This window comes from Microtus ochrogaster (genome assembly GCF_000317375.1).
Source record: "Microtus ochrogaster isolate Prairie Vole_2 chromosome 6 unlocalized genomic scaffold, MicOch1.0 chr6_random_2, whole genome shotgun sequence".
Classification (NCBI taxonomy): domain Eukaryota; kingdom Metazoa; phylum Chordata; class Mammalia; order Rodentia; family Cricetidae; genus Microtus; species Microtus ochrogaster.
Window position 1 is genome coordinate 8,499,974 of NW_004949095.1, and position 11,423 is coordinate 8,511,396.

Genomic DNA, 11,423 nt, shown 5'->3' on the forward strand with positions numbered 1-11,423 from the left:
GAGGAGAGAGAGAGAGAGAGAGAGAGAGAGAGAGCTGAAGACATGGGGCAGAAGAGAAAAACTGAAAACTATTTCTTTGCCATCTCTTCTTTTACTTTTTTAAGTTTATGTTTGTTTTTTTCTTTTTAACTTGCTACAGGTTTTCACTTTGTTTCCTGGGATGCCCTGGGACTCACTATGTATCCTCAGTTGGCCTCAAACTCAAAGTAGCCTTCACCTCCTGAGTACTGGAATTACAGCCATGTGCCACCACACCTAGAATCGATGATTTTTCTGTTCCCCTTGAGTCCTTACTTGTCCTCACGTCACTTTAGTCCTGCGTCACCCCTGCCTCCCGCCTTGCTTTCTTTCTCTCCCTACTATTTATTTACCACAGTTGATGGGAAGGAATGGGGAGGGGATTCTCATAGGTCGAGTGGCCACTAGACACCTCCTCCCCACCAATGCGAGCTTACTAGGGCAGAGACAACTTAGTGTGAGATGACAGGAGCCTGGGAGCCTTTTCAGGCCATGAACTGTGCCCCTCTGGGTGTGGTCTGGTGTATTGTGTATATGTATGATATGTGTGTGTGTTGTATGTGGATAGTTTGTGCATGTGGTATGGCACGTATGTGTGTGGTATGGTATCTTGAAGAGCGGTGGTAGTGTGTGTGTTTGTGATATATAGGTAGTCTGGGTATGGTGACTGTATGGTGTTTATCTATGTGAGGCATATATCGTATAACGGTATATACAGGGTGTGTGTGCGACATGGTGTACATGCTTGTGGCAGTCTGTGGGTGGTATACATGTGTGTTATTGTATGTACTGTACAGTGTAGTGGTGGTGTGGTGTGGTGTGTGTGTGTGTGTGGTGTATATGTCATTATTTGATGTAGGAGGGCATATTAAGCTTCATTACAGAAAACTTCTGCTCAGGTCACCTTAAATACATAGTCCTTCTAGTGCACTCAATTAATGTCATTCAGACAACAGACTTTACACCCCAGTTTCAGAGACCACTCAAACTAAGCAGCATCTACACACAAAAGAACTGAGGAAATGCAGTCCTTCTTGGCCTCCCCTTTCTCTTCAGGTTTTCAGCCCCCCCCCCCCAAATAATTTGGCCTTCACATTTCTGAGCTTCATTGTACAAGACTTACCTGTTTTACTTCTTCGTAAGCTTAGTAGAGTCCCCCCCCCCACCCCCCGCTGAGGCCACATCTATTCTCACCACTGTCCTCAGTGCTAGGAGCCGGAGCTGTGAACATGGCTGCCGGAAGCGTGAATATTGCCTCGTTCTTCCCTTCAGGTCCTGTCCAATTGCCTCTCTCCTGTCCCCTGTCATTATTTCACCACGCTCATCTTCAGCATTTTCATCTTTTCTCCGTAACCTTTCTGCTCCCTGTTCCCAGCTCCACAGCAAACTGGTGAAGCCCAGCCTGGCCTTTGGGGATACAGAGGTGGAGAAAGGAGGGCAGAGGGCAGGGGAGGACACTTCACATCGCCTTGCTTGGAGCGCTGAGCTGGAGCTTTTGGGAGCCACTGCCAGAGAACAGAGAGAGCCACAGAGAAGAGAGGAGGGGCTATTTCTGGATCAGAGGCGAGCTGCTGAGGCCGGGTAGGAGGGTATTTATAGAGCCAACCTTGAGAGCAGAGATGCTCGCATCCCCAGAACCTTCCTTGGGTTAGAATTTCTAAAGATAGACCAGCGTGGCATCTGGTATGAGACAAGGTATACTAATTCCATTTAAATTCACCAAGAATTTGTTTCCTAATAAACACTGGCCAGTTTCTCAGCATTCTTTGTTTTCTTCCTTCTCATCCCACTTTGGCCTGGGACTGGTCTTAGTATGGGTAACAGCCCTAGTACCAGGGAGACAGAGGAGTCAAGTCACTTGCTCAGGGTACCCGGCATCACTGTGACGGCCCAGCCAGATGCTGGAATAAGCAACAGGTGGGAAAAGGGGGTTGGTGATTAATGTTACTGTAAATCTACTTGCTTCAACCTTGTGCTGGGAGACTTAAGCATTCTGTATCAAGTCCTCATGCCACCTCTGCGACAGGTGTCATGACACTTGTGATGCAGCCATCAAGGCTCAGTGATTACCCAAGTTAGTTCAAAGTTGGGGTAGTAGAGATAATATTACCCAACTTGGCCTAACAGATTAGCTAGATACACATGTGGTGTCCCTGAGATGATTTGAAAGAAAATGATTCCCAAAGTAAGTGGCACTACTAGGAGGTGTGACCGTGTTGGAGTAGGTGTGGCCTTGTTGGAGGAAGTGTGTCACTATGGAGGCAGGCTCTGAGGTTTCATATATGCTCAAGTCACACCCAGTGAGACAGTTCACTTTCTGTTGCCTATAGGATATAGAACTCTCAGTTACCTTCCGGTCCCTTGTCTGTCTGCATGCTGCCATGTCCCACCATCATGATAATGGACTGAACCTCTGCGAACTGTAAGCAAGCCACCAGATGGTTTCCTTTATAAGAATTGTTGTGGTCATGGTGTCTCTTCACAGCCATAGAAACTCCCACAAGGACAGTTACTACGCCCTTAGGTATTGGGTTAAAGTCACTACTGTCTGCCTGTTTCTTTCATCACTTGTTCCGAAAGTAGAGCGGTTCTTTCAGGGCTGCAACTCATCCTGGCTGGGCACAGCTTTGAGGGTCAGATGACAGATATTCTCCCTACACCAGCTACTTTCTTAGTATCATGTCTACCCCACGACTGTCTATCACTTTGGCTGAATGAGGAAGGAAAATGAGTGGATGATGATTTGCTGAGCGCTTACCCTGTGGGAGACACTGTCTTAATCTTATCTCCTGAGATAGACACATTATTTCTGTTTCATCTCATCATCATGGCAACCCTAAGAGATAAGAATTTCCTTTCCTGTTTGCAGATAAGGGAATCTGTGGCTTGGAGAAGTTAAGGAACTGACTGCATGCCCCACTCTCTCTAGGGGCTCAGTTGAGACTGCAGCTGTGGGGCTGTAGGGTGGGGCTGGCATGGATCCACACCTGGCTCAGCAGCATCTCAATGCAATGATTGGCCCATCAGTGGCTTGTTTGCATGTTTCATCCCCCCCCCCATTTCAATCTAGCTACCAGCAACACAGGATAATGGGATCAGATGATTAAGGTAACCCAGTTCAGTCAAGCCACAACGAACTCAGAGCTCTTGCTTTTCCCAGCACCCAACTCCTTGGTGTGGTGTGTGAACATGAACTTTAGTGATAAGAGCTGCCGGGAGCTACCTCAGGTCCTGGCGATGGTCCTCCATGTGCTGGTCATCTGAGCACTTTCCTGGAAAGGCAGGACCAGGAGGCCAGGGTGGCAGGACCGGGCCATGACTAGTGGAACTGTGACTTGCAGAGTGCCCTTTCTGCTAAGGTCAGTTTGATCCCTGAGGCCTCCTCCTTCCAGAAAACTCCGCATGCCCCTCTTTCTCCTCGTGCCAGCTCACGTGCTCTACACATTTGGTAACGACAGAGTCCGTGAACCTTAGCACATATGTTTTCACTTCTGACTCTGTTCACAGGTTTTCTCTCTCAGCTTCACTGAGTCATCTCTGTGCGCGTCTTCCCTTTTGGAACAGCCTATTTCTTGATGAGGTAACTCTAAGTATTCAAAATTCCCTCCCCTCTTTGAGAAGAAACATGCCCGTGGTAGCTGTCCTCCAGTGTGCCCTGGACATCTGAATTGCTCTTCTGTGGCCTTCAGATCTGAAAAGAAAACTATTGTGCACCTTAGGTCTTGCCCTTTTCCACACAGGGCACGGAAACCTCAACATTGTCTCCTACCTTTTGCACCCCCCCCCAAACATGGCCTCTCTGAGTCCCTGTAGACTAGAGATGGGAGAGATGGGGTCGCCAGTGGCTTCCCCACATAGCATGAAACGAGGCCTCTGTTTTCAAGGTGCGGCAGCAAATGGGGCCGTTAAGATTGTACTGGGACACTGACATCACAGAGGTGTCAATGACATTATTTTAGCACTTGCTCACGGAACTCTGGAATAGTCTCCATTACTCTGGATAATTACCAGGTCTCACTAAGGTCAAGTCCAAACTAAGAAACACGCAGATTAAGTGACAGTAGTGTTTTGTTTTTAATCACCCTCCCTGCTAATGGATTACATCTGTTACCAGAGGCTCTGCATTAGGAGTGAGGTCTGAGCAGAATTGCGAAGATCTGTTTTTTACCTCAGGCTGTGATCTAAATGAAGAGCTTGCATAGCTACCCAAGGGTCAGGCAGGCTTGGCAGGTAGCATCTTGCCTGCCAGAGAGGAGCAGGTGTGGGGAAGTGGGGAGAGACATGAGAGCTGAGGGAGAGGAGAACAAGGCCTCACTGGGGCGGCACAGGGGTCCCCCTTCCCCTAGTTTGCATTGTCTATTGCAGCCAATGACTAGCTGAAAATATTTACTAGATGGAACATTCTAGAAATACACAACTGAGAAGTTTACACTGCATATTATTCTGGGTGGCCTGAGAGAATCTTGCTTTGGACTCCATCCAGATGGGGCCACTCGTTCCTTTGTCTGGCATTGCCACTTGATATAAGTGATCCACCATAAGTCACCTGGTAGCCGTCTTGGTATCAGATGGGCCGTCAGGATATTGGTATCACTGTGGCTGTGTATTGTGTGTGTGGTTGTGGCCTTTATTTCACTTGGCAAAAGGTGCAGAGCACAAGGATTGTGTAGCTGGTAGTGGAGACCTGCAGAAGGGAGGCTGTAAGGTGCTATGAAGGTGAACGTTCTTCACTTAACAAGGAGAGAAAAATCGCATGCTGAGGTTGCTAAGATTTACAGTAAGAACAAATGCTCGATCTGTGAAGCCGTGAAGAAGGAAAGAGAAATGCTTGCTAGTTTTCTATCACACCTCAAACTGCCGGAAGTTTCCGTCACGATGCATGAAGAGTGCTTAGTTAAGATGGGGAAGGAATTGCATTGTGCATGTATAGGAAAAACAGTACTGCATATTTGGGCTTGGTACTATATTGTAATTCTAGGCTTGGAGATGCATAACAATGAGTCCTCAGAGTAACGTGGTGAGGGAGTTATTGTCCCGCGCTATGAATGAGAAAACAGGATTAAGGGACAAGATACAGCTGTTCCGGTTGCGCTAGCTTCACATCCCTCCCTCTCACTGTAATCTTCTCTTCCTTTCCATGTGTGACTATCTCAGACTTCGGGAGATTGTGTGGCCCCTGACAGGTTGATCAGGGCTTTGGCCCCTGCCACCCTGGCTACCCACCCCTTGAGCAAGGCATTCAGGAGTATGTGTTGATAAACAGAGACAGGTGCTTTAGGAACTCTGGAAGCTTATGGCCTTGCCCATATCCCTTCCAGAACTCAGGGATAATCAAGATCTGGTATCAATTTAGTATTTAGTAAAGGAAGAATGACTCTTGCCTCTACCCACTCCTCAGGGAGGATGGGGAGACTATCATAAAAGAAAGGTGCTGGACACAGTGACATCATTATTGTGGTGGTTATTAAAACCATAACAGTTATGGAAGCAGCTTCTGACTTTACAGCCCCCCCCCCCAGTCACTCAGGGGTCTTGGCTCATTCTCTCTGGGGGCTCTCAACTCTCTCTACATCCCTGTCCTTTCTGCTTGAGAGAGTGAGCTGAAGTGAGGTGCAGGATCAGGCTCAAACTTGACATTAGGAAGATTGAACGGTCAACTCCACTTGCCTTTGTTGACGTTTATTTTTTGCCCTTTCTTTCAATGTCAACACTAGGTCTGCCTCTATGTGTGTGTGTGTGTACACATGAATGTATATATTGTAAAATTTGAAGCCCAAAACAGGTGGCAGGAGACAGCCCAGTGGTGTTCCGTATGATTCAACAAAACTTGAGGTAGATTCAGCCATTCAAATGTCTTGTATTCCCAAAGGAACCTATTTGGGCAGTTATTAGGGCTAGAGTCTGACTGCAGGAATAAAGTCCAACCCTGGAGGGAGTAAGGAAAAGGGGGGACTTGGGGACAGGATTCACAGAACTTAACAACAGGAAGCAGTGTTTCCCAAACTTGGCTGGGGTGCTTATGAAAGATGAGTTCATGGGAGGACCCTAATGATGGGAATTCACACGGCACATCTCACGCCACCAAAGATGGTGGTCAGAGCTCTCTGGGTACACAGCCCTTTAGTCCACATTCCTACTCCAGCAAGTCAGGCTCATTTCTGCATGGTCTAGGTGAAGAATCGGAGGAATATGGATGGCTGTAACATATTTAAGGGGCTGAGCTAGGATTGGAAGATTCCAGTTTTTTCCTCTGTTGCTGGTTTGGGAAGTTGAAGAATGACCATGGAAATGGCATTTCTGAGCAAGTGCTGAATCACCAAGCCTGGGAATCATACATAAAACATCTGAGGGTTACAGCCCACCCATCCAGTGCACCAATGAGGTGTCCATTTAGTGATCCAACTCCTCTGGTTCATCTGGATTCCATGTGTCCACTGACAGCAGAGGCTGCAGAGAAGTCCAAAAGGGCCCATCAGTCTGCTCCAAGGAGCACACCCTACACAACACCGTAAGATCAACATCACCATAGGTCTCCATCTATCTGTCAGCCCGAGGTGTGCCAATCTCTACAGAAAGTGCTCTGGTTTGAATGTGACATGTCTTCTATAGGCCCTTGTGTTTAGCATGTGGTCATCAGCTTGGGGCACTGTTTTAATTTTTTTTTTTTTTTGAGACAGGGTTTCTCTGTAGCTTTGAAGCCTGTCCTGGAACTAGCTCTGTAGACCAGGCTGGTTTCGAACTCACAGAGATCCGCCTGCCTCTGCCTCCCGAGTGCTGGGATTAAAGGCGTGTGCCACCATCGCCCGGCCTTGGGGCACTGTTTTGACACCTTTAACAATTATAACATGATCCCACTGCTGATCCCTTCTCGGCTTCCTGGCCGAGCCATGATCTTGCATTCCATCACCTGCTCTACTGCAACCCCTTGCCCACCACCATGGATTGAAGTCTCTAGAAACCAGAAGCCCACACATCCTTCCCGCCTCAAGTGGCTGCTACATCAGGCGTTTTGTTACAGATAAGAGAAAAGCATGTAAAACAGGAGGAACCTAGTCCTTCAATTTATGTGGTGGACTCAAGAGAAGCTCTGTCAGTGAAATCAACTTAAGTTCCTGAGTCTTGGCTGGAAGCAACCACAGACCTGGTCTTTGTTGTTCTGCCTTTCCAGCCATCATTGATGGCCCCATTCATGTGTTCTGTGTGGGCTTTCCATTTGCAGACCCCCTGCCTGGGATTTTGCTGTCTTTGAGCTGTACCTCACAGTTATTTACTTAACATGTTTTAAATTAAGACATACTTTAAAAAAAAAGTACCATTAATTGTTTGGAAAAACAACTGTGTTAATTATGTCTACTTCTCTGTGCACATCATAGACATTCCTAAGCCTAGGAGCGAAATCTTGTCACCTGACTGTCTGTACAGGCCTGTGGGACAGAGGGAGGATGGCTGGGCAGGTGGGGGTCCTTTCCAGTTTAAGGGGGCGAGAGCTAAAGGTGGAGCTAGAGGAAAGGGCATATTTGGATGAACCAAGTTAGGTTAATCTGTGGACTAGAAAACACACTTTGGGAAACACTGCTTGGTCCACACCAACCAGCCCATGGTTTTGGAAGAAGCCACCACTGATCTACCCCTCTGAACATCACCTAGCGGCCTTACTCAGTCTTCCTGCACACATGGCCCTCTTCCTCTGGAGTTTGCTCTTTTGGCCTCTTACAGATGCCATCCTGAGCACCCCAGAGCATGTTAAACATGTATCCAAGCTCTATTTCAGAGGTAAGTTTGAGCAGAGAGACTGGTAAATAGAGATTGGTGTACTCCCAATGTACAACTGAGTTTATTTTTCTTTGTAAAATATAAGTTTGGGGAGTGACCAGATGGCTCATGGGTAAGGGTGCTTTCTGCTAACTCGGACACCCGTGTCTGGCTCTCAGGGTTCATAAGTTGAAAGAAGAGAAACAGCTGGAGGTTGTTCTCTGACCTCAACACATGCATTGTGTCATAGGCACACAAGACCAGATGGCTGGACCCTGCAGGTGTACGAGGCCCTGCTCCTTGCCAGAACAGGCTTAGACTGTGAGAATACAAGGCAGGCCTCCCTCTCTAGAGGTCAGTCCTCTAAAATGGAGGCTGGGGCACCAGGCACTTCCACTGTCTTGAGGTTCTAGGATTTCTTCAGCACCCTGAAGTACACCATGCTATTATGAATTCACATTTCCCTCCAACCTGGGGTATTCTGTATCCCAGAGTCACCTCAAACTTGCTTGTATAGCCAAAGCTAGTCTTGAATTCCTGATCTTTCGGCCTGTACCTCCTGAGTGCTGAGTTCATACACTTAGACATATACACTCTTATGCACACAAAGAAGTGAATAAAAATATAAACTTAAAAATACTAGAATACATATAAACACACACATAGCATTTTCGAACAGGGTTTGCACACTAAGTTCTGTGCTAAGAGTTTTGCTTGTATCACCTGACTTGATCTTGGGTCAGCCTTGCCTCTCTTGTCAAGTGAGGAAAACGAGGCACGGGGTATGAGAGCTTCCTCACAACTTACAGAGTACAGGTGCAGACCCAATTCTGCTGTAGCTTGTCTATCTCAGCTCTGCACAATTTACTAGTGATTGCTGGGGGACAGCTCAGGTTTGCTTATCGAATATATGGCGCTAATGAATGAATGAGTGAACAAAAGACACTGATGTGGGATGTACTTTTGTATGTGCTGCTTTTATTGGCTAATGAATAATGCTGTCTAGGTCAATGACTTTACTCTGCTAAGTATAGCTTTATTCAATAGCCAATAAAAGCAGCACATACAAAAGGACATCCCACATCAAGACACGACACAGAATATTGTCCCCTACTGTTATGTAAGTACCATCTGAATGGCTAGTTATATGCCAGCCCTCATTCAGTGGGCGGGAGGTGATGATCCGATGCATTAAAGGTGCAGCCAGGGCACAGCACTGTGGGTAGAACTCAGTTAGTGGGTTGCTCATGTAGCCATGCACAAAGCTTGTGGTTTGGTCCCCAGCACCACATAAACCCTGCATGGTGGTGCATGTCTGTAATCCTAGCACTCAGGAGGGCTATGCAGGAAAACCAGGAATTCAGGGCTAGCCTTCACTACCTATCAAGTGTAAGAAAATCGCGGGATACACAAAACCTTGGGGAGAGCGGAAGTGGGAGGGATGTAAACATGAGGAAGGCCATGCGTCTGGGGCCTCTACTCCATTCAGAGCACTGGGCTCTTGAGAAGAAGGCCTACTTTGTGCTTGCACAGACTAAGACAATTCTAGCAAAAAGCAGGAGCCCAGCGAATGCCTACACAGTCAACTCATCTAGTCCAAGGTCAATCATTTTATTCTTTTGTCCACTCATCTACGGTAGGGCAAATCTTGGTCCCACAGTCTGCCTTTATACAAGGCTCCCTGCTCATCATGGTGAAGCAAGCATGCTGGTTACTTCCCTTTCTGGGCTTCCATTTCCTTTACTGTACCAATCCCATTGTTACATTAGATACTTGGATTTCTTTACCAACATGATGTTCTCCAGTTTAGAACCTTGTTAGAGGGATGGGGCTTGTAGACCTGGCTCTTCCACAGTGGGCCTGTTCTCTTGTCTTTTGGCTCTGGCAGGTAATTCCTAGCACAGCTTGGAGAATAAGCCATTTCTTCTGCCCAGACAGCAGGCTTTGGAAATTATTCAGGAATAACAAACAGGCCAGAAACATTTGCATAAGGAATCACACAGAACAATACATGTTATTTAAACCATCCCTGGTTGGCAACAGAAGCAAAAAGCAGCTGAGATAAATCTGCATTGCAGATCAGCCTTATTTGGAGCAAGCAGGCCAGAGGAGGGGTGGGGGCACTGCTTAAGGCAGGAAGAGAAGAAAGCATCCTTGTCCGCGCCCCCTTTCCCAAGCATGCACTCCTAGCCTGCCTCTCTATTGCTCACGTGCATTTCTCCCATTTCTCTCCTTCCCTCCCTTCTTCTGAGATTAATGGAAACAATTTGTCTTCTAATGTGACTACAGCTTATGAATTCTTTGTCTCACTCTAATCCTTTAAATTATCCACATAATAAAATATGTATCCAGTGATTTTAGGTCATAATTTGATCTTCTAGGGGAAGTGGGGAGAGGAGGGAGCTGAAGCCAGACATTCTCCTGGCTTGTTCCTCTCCATTTGTCTTTATTTGTCATCTTTTAAGGCTTAACCATCTCCACCTCTCCTCCCTTCTGCTCCTGTGTGCATCATACTTCCCTGGTGGGCCTGGGTCCCGGGCAGGGGAAGAGACACTGCAGGAGCCTGGAGCTGAGGGGTTGCCCTTGAGGTCTATCAGATGAGGCCACTCTCGTTCCTTCACCTGCTCTGGCATTGATGATAAACTCCCTTCCAATAGCAGCAACTGGGTTTTACTTTTGCAGGGCAATGGGGCTGAAGATTGCAGCTAACTACAGGTCTCAAGGGATGTTTAAACACCCAGGTCTCCCAGTCCCAGGCAGTAAGGAGCTGACAATTCAGTGTTTAGAAATGAAGGTTGACCCTCGTATGCATAAAATTAAAGGTCAGTTCTCATCAAAAGATGCGCCCTTGCTTCTGGAGAGTCTTACCATCAGTACTCCAAGATCCCAGATGCTGACTGCTCCCAAATTCATCGGAGGCTTGACTTCCCTGCCACCTTGATTGCACTTACTTGGAGGGTGAGCCCTTCAGTGCTGGAACTTCGAAGATACTGGATAAATGCTATACAACCCAGCTATATCCCTTACTCTTTTTGTAAACTTTTTATTTTGAAACATCGCCTCACTAAGTTGCCAAGGCAGGCCTTGAATTTGTGCTCCTCCTGCTTCAGCCTCCTGAATAGCTGAGATAATAGTCTGCATGACCAAGCTTGGAAGGGAAAGTTTTCTATAGTCTTCATTGGTCGTGTTGAGGATGGAGAGATGGCTCCGCGGTTAATATCACCTCCTGGTCTTTCATAGGACATGGGTGAGTTCTCAGCACCCACATGGTAACTCACAACCCTCTGGAACTCCAGTTCCAGGAGACTCAGTACCCTTTTATGACCTCCACAGGCACCGGGCACACATACATGTACACATATATACATAACAGTAAACATTCATACACATAAAAATAAATAAATAGAATCTTTTAAAACTACAACCACCAAAAATGCTTGACTCTGTCCTTGTCAATATTCTGACTTGTATTTTGGCTCCCAAAGTGTCCTTCCCTATCCTCTGGTGACTTGGGGCTCCCAGGAAGACAGTGTTTTCAGAACCCACCTTCAGACCTCATGCTGAGGGTGAAAGTCACGCACTCAAGCAAGCAAAGGCCAGGAAGGAATTCGAGACTGGATCACATCCTGACTTCTCTACTTCCAAAGCAAAGT